Here is a 14026-nt window from a genome sequence, read left to right as displayed (position 1 = left end):
GGAAGTATCCATTTGATCGGAGAGCGCAGATCAATAAAAGCGCAGGATCTCAAAGCCATCATTTGGTGTTTTATGATCCAGGAAAGTGTCCGCTAAATGATTTCTCTGCTTGTTAAAATAGTTTTGTGAAGCTGGAAATGGGTGGCAGTAGCCAAGCTTCTGCACGGATGGAGCAGTGTGTGTGTGTGTGTGTGTGTGCTTTCCTGACAGTGAGAGTAGGGGTCTCTGGAGGCGCAATGATAAAAGTTGAGGAGGGAAACATCAAAAGTGCGGTGGGGAACGAGTGCGGTGAGATCGCACACAGTGCCGGGCCTGCTGTCTCTCTCATGACCTCCCTGTCATGTGGCTTCCATGAGAACCAAACATCCAGCCACAGTTGTTTCCATACAAAACCAAGCTGCTTTGGTGATCCCAATGCTTTTTTTTCTTCTTTTCTTTTTCACTACCACAAAGCTAATCGTTTGGCTGTTTCTGCACGGCTGCCTTTTTTCATCTCGTCGTGTGTGAAAGTCTCACGGTGGCATATTTATCATTCTCATTTGTCGCGAAACGTCACAGCTATGTGTGTCATCTCTTCCCTGGGAGCCAAATTCTCTGTGCTATGTGGGCCATTCCTCTAGCACACCAACACAACGGCAGTTCGTGAAATAGTCACGAAATTTAAACTATTTGATTTATGTACATATACACAAATTTCCCATTTTTTGTGTCGGTCAGCACGACTTTCAGCAACGTAATTTTCTTGCGTTTTCCTACGAATGTCCAGCAACAAGTGACGCATATACTACACTTCCCGGTTCACAATTACGTGGATTACTTACAAATTGATTTTGTGCCAACCATCAGGAAAAAAATGTGAAATTCGTGTCTATGTTAAAGAATCAATACATTCAATTTTGTGACTATAGAGTGCTACAGGAATGAGTCCTAAAACCTGTAAGTAACCTGCATTTTAGCACTTACGGTTCCCTCATCTGGAAGTCAATGGGTTTTTAGTTCGATGCCTGAAATAAGGTCTGTGGTTAAGACAAGCTTAAGAGATTTTAAAGTTGTGTTCTACGATATAAAATACATCAGTAAATATGCCACTTGAAGATTTTACGTGTCCTAAAAAAAAGCGGTCGCTAAGAAGTGGCTAAATGAGACTACTAAATGTCATCACATTGACTCGTGACCATTGTGTAGTTCGTCTATAGCCTTACGTTAGCTTTTTACTTCTGGCAATTGGATTCACACTTAAAAAGTTATAAAAGTGGTTTTCATTTGTGGAGATTATCTTGCTGAACAACACATGTAAGTTTTATAAACATTACTTTGCCACAGAGCTTATTTTCTGCAATAATCCAAAAGCCAATGGAAAAATCACATTGGCTTTTTGCCGAGGGAAACAGGGTGATGCTAACTTCCTGGTTGGTCTACAAAAATACGTCATCCCTGGGGCTGGTCACACATACCTATTCTGGTAAACGCATTTTGAAAGATACAAAAAAAAAGCTTCTTCAAAACATGAGCCTTGTGTACGTGCGCTACTGCTCCATAAATCTGCCAACCTTATCACGCTCCCGTTCTAAACAGGGGGCATAACCAATTAACGAGGCCTACACAGTAATTCGCTGTCTGCGTGTAGAATAACTCCTCAATCCCAGTTCCCATTAGTGGCTTATAGCTGCAGAAGTTCATAATTATACCGTGAATTGTATACGTGCTTGATTCGTAATTATACCATCTGTATAATTATAGATCTATGCTTCCTCTGCAACCTGTTTTGACACATATTTCTTGAACTCTTGTGATCAGAGCTAATGGCGTGAATAAATGTTAGTGAGTCAGGGATTGCAGCAGATCTTTTGGCAAATGTTTTTGTTGTTTCCAAACATTGGGTAAAAGCTGTTTTGGTATTAAAAAGTGGAAACTCCGTTTCTGTGAGGATGAAATCCCTGGAAGCCGAACGGTTCTGACTTATTCATTTATTTATAGCAAAGATGTTTTTTTTTTTGGGGTGGGAGGTTGATAGAACTGGAGCTATGAAGCATTCGCAACATGAAACTGCACATTTTCTAACCACGTGTCTACTCTATGATTACTGCCTTTTCACTCCACAGTCATGGTATAGTAGGTGCCGTGGAATAAATGTAATTGTTTGAAGTGTAAAGTGTAAAATCAGCATCAGATGGCATTCATTTATGAGTTTATCCGATCCAGATGGAGCCATATTTTACTCCGCATGATTCAAATATCCATCTCTTTGAGTCTGCTTGCAATTAAACCATTCAGTGAACGTTCAACAGCCTGAGAAAAATCCGGTCTTTTGGAATCAGTGGGACACAAAGCAGGGTGAGCTGTTAACACCGGGAGAGACCACCCCTGCTTTTGACTGTAAATGATATTATACGTCCGTCAGGGCTCAAAGTCCTACATCAAAGCAAAGCAACAATACGACTGTGACTGGGATTTTTTTGCCCTGTGTGAGAAAATCGGGAGTGTTTTGAGTGCTGTAGAGTTAATCTCTACTTTGGATACACAACAGTGTTGGCATTCCTCTGGAGGTACACGGTATGAAACGCAGCCAATCAGGTGAAAAACGGAGAAAGAGCCAAAGGACCAATAAAGTGCATTATGGGAAACTCCAGATGTTCGGTGAGATCGAGAAAAACAAGAAGAATCCCTGTCAGAATTTGCCCTCAGGCAACATGGGGTTGTAATTTCAACCCCATTAAGATGCATTAGTGTTAATTTGTTTAAAGACAAGGAGCTGTTGTGCTGTGAGAAGAAGGCCTATTGTGCTGAGAGCAGGGTGTGTTATCTGCAAATGTTGGCAAATGAAAACGTCAGTTCGTAATGAATGGAAAATATTTGTGTGCGGCTGATTAAAAAAGAAAACTCAGAGTAAAGCCGCAGATACAATCAATTAGAATTGTGTGTTTTGTGGCTAAAGAGAAGAAAGGCAAGGGAGTACGCGGAAATTTTTATATTAAAGTGTAACTAAATGACAGAATGAGGACGGCCTGTGATACAAATCATCTTCTAACCACATAATGAGATGGTATAAACGTGTTTCGTTGGGATGACACGGCTAATCCCGACGAAAGCAAATCTGTTGTGTATCTTTCTCATGAAGTTCAAAAGGTAAAGCTCCCAATCAGGTGACAGGTAGCTCAAGGGGTTGATACCGGCATTAAAGTATCTCTTTTATTACGTTTCATTTTCAAATAGTTACTGTACCAAATGTGTAAATAAGGTTAACCAGAAAAGGAGAAATGGGTGGAATTAAGGCAGAGGAAAAATTGTGGTTATATTTTCCTATTTTTATTACCTTGATCAGAGAGAAAAAAGACGAAAAAGGGACCATTTGTGAGCATTTGGACATAGCAAGTTCCCCACAGGAACATAAGTGGACCACTGAGCACTGGATAAGCTTCACAGGGGTCAAAGGGGCAACATCTAAATGAGAGAAAAAATAAAATACGTATCGGCCTCTCTCATTAGAGTGCAGTGCACCGTGGGGACTTCCTGGGTTAATAACTGGGATGGGGTTTGCATTACTTTGTGTCTCAGCAGCAGGAGAGGAACACAACCCTTTAATACAGCAGCTTCAATTACACCACATCAGGAAAACGATGTCCCCTTAGATCCCATTAACAAAAATAATACTCAGAAACTTTGCCGTGTGTGTGCGTGCGTCTGGTGCATGTAGGAAGAACTTTAAGTGTTCTTCGGTGAGTTAAATTCGACTCCTCAACTCATAGAACCGCTCCAGAATTCATACATTTGTCAGAGCTGTCCTTTAGTCGGCGCTGGAAAGACTAATGTGTTTAAAAGTCCACCAACATCTGTTAAATTGCTGCCATTGATAATCATCTCAACTACCGGCAAATTGCTGCATCTTATCGTGGGCAATTAACAAAATACGGAACTTCTAAAACACCCTCCGGCTGTCTTTTCTCTTCCTGAAATCCTCTCTCCCTCTCTCTCTCTCAGCTGCTCAGACATATGTGGCCTCATGTCAGGGGATGCCTCTTGTAGTGAATGCCCATTGAAGGAAGCTATTTTGCCAAATGCCAAAGCCATTGAGTTGCTTCATATCCTGTCAGATAAGCGGCCACAAAGAGCTCTCTTTTTTTTTTTCTCCTAACATCTCAACATCCTCCCCTCTTCCTCCCCGCTCCCCTCCTACTCCTCTTGTTAGTTGATAAAGAGCGTTGTCATGTCAGGAAGGACACACATTCCTCACGATGTACTCACAGATCTCGAGGAGCCGGGGTTAGCTTCCTCGCAACGTGTGCAACAGATCAGAGGCTGGAAGGAAAGAGAAAGAGAGACGGAGATGAGAGGAGCAGCAATACGCAACATTTAAGTGGAACTGAGAAATACATGTGGTAAAACAAGGGGAGAGAAACTTGAAACACAAACACACACAACTTTACTTAGCTTTATCATAAATGAGCCTCTAATTTATTTATTTTTTTCAAATGAATCAGCTATTGTAACACATTCTCGTCCCAACTCATCACATACTGACGCTTTGTCAGATGTCACTTTTTCTGTCACACTAAACATGTGCTTAACGTTGTGAATTAAACAAAAACACTTGCTTAGGTTTAGGTAACAAGACCACTTAGTTGGGTTTAGGAAAAAGCAACATGGTTGAAAGTAAAAGTACTTTGTTTTTACAGTGAAAATGTGACTTGACGTTGTGAACACAGGACACAAACGAACAGCTGATTATAATGTGACGCACAGGACACAAACAGCGGTCTCTTGGATGAAAGCCCTGTGTTTGTTGGACCCTCCCACCCAGCGGTTGTGTCTTTCACACTTTAAAATTCGTCACCACACCACTTTCCCTGTGCGTTTACTGTCAGTCCAGTCGCACTGCAGATCGTGAAATAGTCTCGAAATTTAATTTATTGATTCATGTACATAGACAAAAAAATAAATACAAAATTGTGATGGTCAGCAGGTTAATTTGTATGTAATCCAAGTCATTGTGAACAGGGAAGTATAAAGAGCGGCAAATGTCATGTAGGGAGGAGGTCGGGGTGGGTGAGTGGGTCAAAAAACACAGGACTTTTGCCCAGGAGACCGGCGTTCACGTTCCGTGTGAAACCACGAGTCAGAATTGATTTATTTGTCAAGTAACTTCCGTACTTAAGTTTCGGCACTTCCGGAGTTATTTTAACCCAAACTACGATCTTTTCCTGAACCTAACTAAGTACTTCATTGCCTAAGCCTAACCAAGTCGATCTATTCCTAAACCTAACTAAGTCGTTTTATTTTGAAAAGATTGTAGCGGAAATTGACACGTGCGTCACGTGTTGCTGGACATTCGTAGGAAAACGCACAAAAAAAGTCGGGCTGAGTGTCAGGAAATAAAAGAAATTTGTATCTATGTACACAAATCAAATAGATTAAATTTTGTGAATATTTCACCAACTGCCGTGAGACTGTGTTGTCACTGTTGTTGTGGATGGTTTACATCATAGTTAATGGAAAGCCTGGCGCGTCTCTTACCGCCGCAAAAGGGTGCCGTGTGCGATGGTATCGATCGGTGGCCGTGACAAAGTGTTGATATTTGACGCCCTAGGAATGAGAACATACTGGCTATCGTCCCCTGTGGAAAAACTGAAGCTCTGAGGGCCAAACTTGGCACCGTGCTGAATGTCTCACAGCTCCAAAGTACAGCAAGTTAAAAAATTTAACTTTATGTGATTTCACCGCAGGAGTCAACAGTAGCAAGTTCTCTAAGTCCCATCAGTTTGATTGTAAATTACACACACAGCACAACAAAAAAGCCTCTGTGTCTCCAGCGAGCCACTGTTTCAAAGTATCCCTTGTGGCAACATTTGGACTTCTCGCAAGCAGAACGCTCAATAAAAAGCAGACTTGGTACTCAGCCCCAAACCATTAGTAGTGAGCTGAGGCACTCGAAGTGGTACACAGGCGTTAATTGCCTCGTTGCCTGTAACTTTTTTGGAATCCCTTTTTAACGCTGTTGTTTTTGTAAACAAGGTTGTTTGGAAGGGATTGTAAACACCTGTGTGCTGGGAAATATCGTACGTGATCGGGACACTTGGATGCTGAGGAGTCTGTCTTGGACAAATAAGCGAAAAGCTGCCGCTGTGTTTGCTCACAGGCTGGAGATCTGTTATCTCACGGAAGCTTGTGGCTCTTGTTGTCCAATCGAGGATCTTTTATCATTTTATTTCCTTTAATCTTTAAACCATGCTTTGGTTTCTTACTCATTTATCTAAGCCAAACCTTAAGCTGATGTGGAAACTGTCTCCAGATGCTCCAGTTGTTGTCACTGACTCCATTCTGCTAAGCAAGAAAACATGAGGAAACTGCCCAATAACAACATCAATGTTATTACGCATTACAGTGTTAGCTTCTTGAGATCCTGATAATAATATGTTTTTTAACATTTAAGGTTTTCACTTCAGGGGGATTAAAAAGCTCTTTAAAAACTTTCTTCAAGTCAACCTTGGCCCTTGCTCATTAGATTTACAATCCGCAACATTTTACAGTCCATAACTGCCTTGAGTTTATTTTCATTTTATTTGCACTTTCTCAATTTGTCAACATGAAACTATTTCAATTTACTTGCCCCGCTGACTCTGCAGAAAAGGCTGCTGCTATATGTAGCACGAGCAAAAACAGTGTTACATATGAAGCCTTTCCCAGTTTGGCTCCTATCAAAATGGCTGAGATGCTTGTGGCTTTGTGATTAAGCTGCTGCAAACCACACAGCCCAGGGAGAGTAAACCCAACATTTAAACCAAAACCCAGATACAGGCAGCCTGGGCAACAACAGTGGCATATTAGTAATTACCCCAAGACAAAATGTCCGTCATTTGTGTGTAACCCACATTCAGGCAATTCGGCTTCTCAGCACATGGAATTACGTTTGGGAGGCTTTAGGGGGTTTGGTGGGGAGGAGTATTATGCTGCCATGAATTGGAGGAATTAAGAAAACTGTCTCAGGTGATTAATGTTGAGGTTTTCAGCTTCACTTGTCATGACTTTTTTTTCACATGTTGTTATTTTTTTCTTGCATATTCTTCATTGTTTTCTTTCAAATACAGATCACCTGGTTTAGTCGGACTTCAAAGCAAGCAACAACTGGATATCAACAGCACCATTACTTCCCAAGTCCCTGTGAATCAGTTTTTTTCTGGCCAATAGGACCTTTTCCAGAGGGGATAACCCCCCCATCTGTCCGGCAAACGCTTCCATATGGACACAAAGAGTGGGGCACATTCTTGTAGAAATGAAAGCAGCTCCTTTAATCTAAGAGACATAATCAATAAATGATAAGGCCCGTAGCCGCGGGGCAAAGCGGTAGTTTTGAAGATAACTTAAGACAAGATTAGTGATGGGACAAACTTGGGGTGGTGGGGGGTGATGTTGAATTAAGACATTATGCATGGAGGACTGGAGTTGCTCGGTAATCACGGGTTTCCTATCAGCTCTTTAGATCACTTCCTGCAAGCTTAGCTCAGTCGTATTCGAGTGATCATTGTTTTATCTGGAAGGAATGCTAATTGGAGTTGTAGAGAAGCCAACCCGCGTCGACATCACCGAAATACACTATGTGGTTAGTTTTAAATGAGACAATAGATGCCTTCGCAACAACTATTATGCAAAGGAGACATTGGAGTACCAATTCGGAATGCAATCCCCGTCTAGCAAATATTTACCAACAGCCAGAGATGGGGAAAGGAGCCTAAAAGACAGCTAGCATGGTTAATGACTGAGTATAGAGAAGGGCTGAAATGTACATTTCAGGAACAGGGGGGGTAGGCTGAGGCTTCTGAGCGCCATTCAAGCCCCTCGGGAATGTGCTGAGTTGGACATTTGATGCGCAAGATAACCAAAGTAGTGGGCATTTTCAATCAACGTGTCAACCCAAATTTCAGTCGAGATTCAAAAATAACAAGGATGGAGGGAGGTTTTAGGCTTGGCTTTGACTTCATGGTACCATAGGCTTAAAGACCAGAATTATATTTGAGTGCCAGGAGAATTTGTTCATCTCTGGAGCTGTTTCTAATGATATGGAATGACCCAGACGGGTGCTACTGGTCTTAAAGTCCCTAAAAATAGAGATGCTTATTTGCAATCCCACATTTGGGCCATGCACACAGAGAATGGCAAACTGTGACACCAGGCAGGGAGTCTAATTTTCCCTCTTTTATTGCTGAGAATTCGCTCTAACAAGCCTGGCAGCCTTTGAAATAATAAATATGGAAATATACCCTTTGACGTCTGTGTTACTGGTGAAGAACAGCAGCAGCGCCGAAGGTTGAGAGCTCTTGGCATTCACATTATGATCCAATTTTGAGTCACTCAACTGAAAAGCAACTTTTCAATTGTTCCCCTTTTTCCCCCAAGATCCAAAAAAATATCCACCTATTCTCTTCTCTAACGTGAGATCTGCAGCTTCAGGGTGATGTTAAATGCAACGGTGGCTTTTTCCAACAGATGCATGTGTAGTTTGTGGTTTGTACCAGCAGGGGCATCTGTGAGCAGCTCCTTTCGATGTCCACAGTTTATAAAATTAGGGGACAAGATGTCATGCACGATAAACGTATCCTTTGTCTCTAGCTGTGGCTGACAGTGGGTGCTTGAGTGTGTGTGTGTGTGTGTGTTTGTATGTGTATGATTTATACCTTTCTCTAAAAATGTCAGCTGTGAGAGTGACAGTAATATGATGTTTCCCACCCACAACGGAGGAACACACACACAGTCAGCAACCTCAACATGACTGTTTGCTGAGGCCATAGGGTGTTCCCAATCATTTCCTTACCCACAACATAGACAATGAGCACGCTGCACTATTAAGGTTTTGGTCCTGTGAGTGGAAGAGCCAGGCAGTACATAAGGAAATAAAGAAGATTTATGTCAGGCTTTAATTTGTCGAAATTGTGCTGTTTTGGAATCAACATTAAGACTTTTTAACTTGTCCACTTGGGGTTGGGGTTTAAACGGTAAACGTTGGCCGTCTGCAGGAAGAAGTGAACTTGACCACCTCGCTCATTTACATTCACTGGGTGTTGCCTTTTGTCAGCTCATTTAGGGCTCCTCAGATGTTGGTGTGAACAAATCAACATTTAGATAGCGTACTAATGTGCCGCTGAGAAGCCCCTCTGAAGATAACTACCTTTGATATGACCCCCCGCGACTCACACTGTCCCCAGCTTAGCCCCACCAGCAGGGGCAAGACAATCCAATCCATTTGCCCCCCCATAGAGATCAAAGACCCGGCCTCCTCCTTGTCATTCTATTACCCAAAGACTCCACCTTTGCAAAGTCTTCGACACAAATGAGATTGGGCATCAGCCATTTTCTTTGGTGGGGTTAAAGTCAGTGTTTTGGGGACATTAAAGAGTTGGGGTGATGAAGGAGAAGAGATGGACCGGGAGGGGGCAGTGTGGCATGAAAAGGAGGTGGCGAGTGGCGAAAAAAGGCTCTGCTTAATGCCTGATGACTGTTAATGGGACAATGGTTTGAACCGCTGGGGCCATTACTGTGCCATTGTCTGATAGGGTGCTCCCCTATTGAGTAAAGGCATGCCATTACACAACATTCAACCTTTGATGCTCCTGCTTAAGCACAAGGATATTCGTCCACATCTCAGACAAACAGGCTCATCTCCTGTTGAGAATGTTTTATGAAATGAGCCGAGGGCTCGGAGACACCTATTTCCTGCCCCTCATAAAAAGTAGTCTGCGCTGAGCATACTGCATTAGGCATGGTATTAACCAGCAATGCCTGCTGATGCCGTGCACCCTGCGGTTTGCCAATCATTGGTTAAACTGTCTCTCCTCGGTACTATAAGGTATTTTTTCAAAGTATAAGGTTTCTGCGGTCACCTCTATTCAATCAGCAGTGCTAATTGACTGTGACTCCATAAGCCTGCCATCTTCCAATGTTATATAACTGCATATAACTTTATTTTTCACTGAATAGTGGCTCAGTCCGTGTTAGTTTTCCACCAGCTCCCTCACTCTGCAATATATTTCTTTGACTTCTTTCGAAAACTACGTGAATAATGAGCAAATTATATGTGTGAAGCAGCTTTGCGCAATGTGGTTGTGGCTGAGGCAGACTTAACATAGCAGCCAGGAGCTGAGCCAGCTCTGGCTCTCTGGCCCTGGTCCTAGCCCCAGCCCCAGGCCGCCAGCAGCGAGCTTCTGGACCAACCATAATGAAGAGTAGGCATTTTTTGTCCCCAGCTGTAGCTCTGCCCCCCCCTCCCCTGGTGCATCTGTTCGCTCCCTGCTCGGCATAGCGGGCAGACATGGCATATTGGGATCTTATTTGTATAAACAATGGGCAGATTGTGTGTTTGCTCTGAATTGGTCGCAGCTGTGTAAGCTACTGGGATATGTTGCACATGGAGAGAGTGAGGGAATTCACCTGAAGGACACAGGTGGTGGAGGATGAACTGAAGTGGTCCTCGAGTCCTGCCACCACTGGCTTTTGCTGAAAAAGCCAGAGGCAAAAGGGAAAATAAACATGAGTCCAGAGGGCAACGGAGAGTAGCAAAACACAGGGTATCGGGTCAGGTACTTGTTAACGTTACGCAACATAATATGACCATTTGTTTCTGTTTTAGCCCCGACATACTTACCGACCATGGGCCTTTTGCAGCCGAAGTCAGAGCAGTTTCCTTCATGTGGTAAAACGGGGACTCAAACATGGTATGACATCATCAGAGAGGGACCTGAGACCACAGAGGAGGTGTCAGCAGCAAGATGGAAGGAACACCAGGATGGATCAAACCGAGTCATTCATGAGCCTCCCCTGGTGAGCGAGGCCCAGTGTCACGGCTCTGTCCCTGGGATAGCAGCGAGAGACGGGCTGGGCCTCGTGGTCGCCACATGGAAAAGCCCCACACACAGTTCTAAGATTAAGAAGTGGAAATGTTTCACAAGCATCATGCTGATATTTGAATTGGATAGTTCAGCATTCGGGGGAAATATGCTTCTCTCGCTCTCGGAGAGAAGCATATTTCCCAAATTTCGCTTCTTTCTGTTAGTTAGATTAGGCTACAGATAGCAGTTGATTAGCCTAGCTTAGCACAAAGACTGGAAACAGGTGGAAACAGCTAGCCTGTCTGAAGGTAACACATCCACTTTTACCAGCATCTATAAAGCTGCACAGAAGCACAGGACGAATAGACACACCGTTCTTTGTTAATAAAGAGCTCCAACACGTAAAGTGTCTTTAAAACAAGGCTAGATGTTTGTCACTGTGTCCAGGCTTTACGTTACGCCAGGGGTCTGCAACCTGCGGCTCCGGAACCACATGCGGCTCTTTGGCCCCTCTCCAGTGGCTCCCTGTGGATTTTTAAAAATGGAAATGAATAACTGTTTTTTGTTTACATTTTCATTTTTATTTATCATTGTTGTAGGTTTAATGTATGACGGTATGACGGAGTATTAGGGCCACATTGAGGAAAAAAAATAAATCTGAGATTTCGAGAATAAAGTCATAATGTTACGAGAATAAAGTCATAATATTATAAAGTAGTAATTGTACGTGTTATTTTCTTTTTTTCTCGTAAATTTATGACTTTATTCCCGTAATATTACGACTTTTTTTCTCGTAAACTTCTGACTTTATTCTCGGAATATTATGACTTTTTTCTTGTAAAGCTTTGAATTTATTTTCGAATATTACAACTTTTTTCTCGTAAACTTCTGACTTTATTCTTGTAAACTTCTGACTTTATTCTCAGAATATTACGACTTTTTCTTGTAAAGTTATGAATTTATTCTCGGAATATTACAACTTTTTTCTCGTACAGTTACAACTTTATTCTCGTAATATTACGACTTTTTTCTCGTAAACTTCTGACTTTATTCTCGTAAACTTCTGACTTTATTCTCAGAATATTACGACTTTTTCTCGTAAAGTTATGACTTTATTATGGAAATCTACCTCTTCCCTCAATGTGGCCCTAATACTCCGTAGTACATTTGCACTTGGGCCCTCACTGCATTAGACTTATATACTATAAACTGTGTTACCTTCATCACAATGCTCAAATGTTTTGCAGCTCCAGACAGATTTTTTTTTTCTTTGCCTAAAATGGCTTTTCTGATAGTAAAGGTTGCTGACCCCTGCGTTAAGCTAAGCTAAACACATCCCAAGTCCAGCTGCTTAATACCATAGACTGTATATAACATGTGGACGTAGTCACTGTGACGTCACCCATTGGTTTGTGGACTGCTGTTTTGAAGCCTTGAGTTCGACATTTTGGCTGTCGCCATCTTGGCTTTTTGCAACAGGAAGTGACACGAGAGGGTGGAGCTAAGTACCATATTTTACTAAATGAACATCATGCTGTATTGAAGAAGACCTGAAACTAGCAATTGAGACCATAAACTCATGTTTACAATGTGTACTGAGGTAATAAATCAAGTGAGAAGTAGGGTCATATTCTCATAGACTTCTATTAAATCAAACTTCTTTTTGCAGAAGAGTCGCCCCCTGCTGGCTATTAGAAAGAATACAGGTTTAAGGCACTTCAGCATTGGCTTCACTTCTCAGTCGCCCACTGCTTAACACACAGACACGGGTTATCATTTCACTCAAATCCATGCCAAGAGAGAGACGGAGAGAGGCAAAGAGAGGTGAAACACAATATAAGAATATACGTAGGAGGCGAGTGAGAACAATTGTTGCTGGTGAATTACCTGGCGTGTAACATGAGACCCAATCAAAGTACAATACGTCATCGCCTCACTCTGTGAAACCCCTTGTTTCCCCTGTTGTGTTGACATCACCCAGAAGTTAAACCAGTGGAGCAAACCTGTTCTCCACCTGCTTTCACACACTTGGCGCATTGTGCTGAATGAGTTGTCTTTTGTTTAATTATTATTTCCCAAGGACAGGGAGCTTTCCCCTTATTGCTCAATCGGGCAGGTCGTCATCCCACAGAGATGAATAGTGAGCATTGTGCTTCTCTTCTATGTAGTGATCAGTGCCAGCACCCAGAAGTTTGACAGCTCCCTGTGAAATTGTGTTTGCATAAGAGCTTTGGTTTTGATCCGAATGCTCATTCCAGAAGTATGCCATCCCTTCATCTGACAAAATAACATGCATTGTCTCTGTGTACACTGCCTCGTTTCTTTACCCTTTCATCTCGGATGGTTCACTCATGAGTTTGTTAACTCAGGGATGTCTGTCAAGGGTGTTTTGGCAGCGATGCTGGAATAACAATTGCAGATATACGCCAGGTACTCAAGCAGAGAAAAGCTTGATTGTACCTCTTAGATCGTGAAGGGAGATAGCAGATTTTAAGGCAGCGGTATAAACAAACAAGTTCGGTGTTTTATTGCCCATTAAGTGTTATCATCTTACACTTCACTTGATGAATATCAATCCAGCTATAAATCAGAACATGTTTTGTGTCAATAAAATACACATAAAATGTAAGTGTTGATGAGTGTTTTCATGCATCGTAGCATGACTGTGTGTTGTTAAGATAAACGTTTGCTGTAGTTACATGTTTCAAGTATTGGGAAGCAAGTAGCATGAAAACGCACGTCGGTGGAATTGCTGATTCATTCTTGAGGTATGACAACACCAAAGGTTGTTGGTTAGGATGCCATTGCCTGGGCGAGTGAGCTGTTATTCCAAGCCTCTCAGTCCCTATAAGGTGTGTGAATGTGTGTGCACATGTGTGGACATGTGTAAAAAGTGTTTGTAAATGCGTAATCGTCGTGAGACGTGTGGGGACGAGATTGTGTGTGCCTGTTGTCGTGGATGCAGTTGTTGTTGTTACTGTTGTTTCTCTGGAGTTCACTAAATGTACCGTAGCTGTGTGTGTGTGTGACACACACCCTGGCCTTCCTCGAGTTAGGGCACATGCCTGTGGCCTGTGTTAGCCTGTGGTTGGTGTAATGATGACAGGCTCACACACACACACACACACACAGATTCCAGGACCCCCACAAACATGACTTGGCGGAGCCTGCATGGTATATTGTACTGCTGACAATGCTCCCATTACTCTTAA

Source organism: Sebastes umbrosus, chromosome 10, assembly GCF_015220745.1.
Source record: "Sebastes umbrosus isolate fSebUmb1 chromosome 10, fSebUmb1.pri, whole genome shotgun sequence".
NCBI classification, from domain to species: Eukaryota; Metazoa; Chordata; class Actinopteri; order Perciformes; family Sebastidae; genus Sebastes; species Sebastes umbrosus.
Note: the sequence above shows the minus strand (reverse complement) of the source record.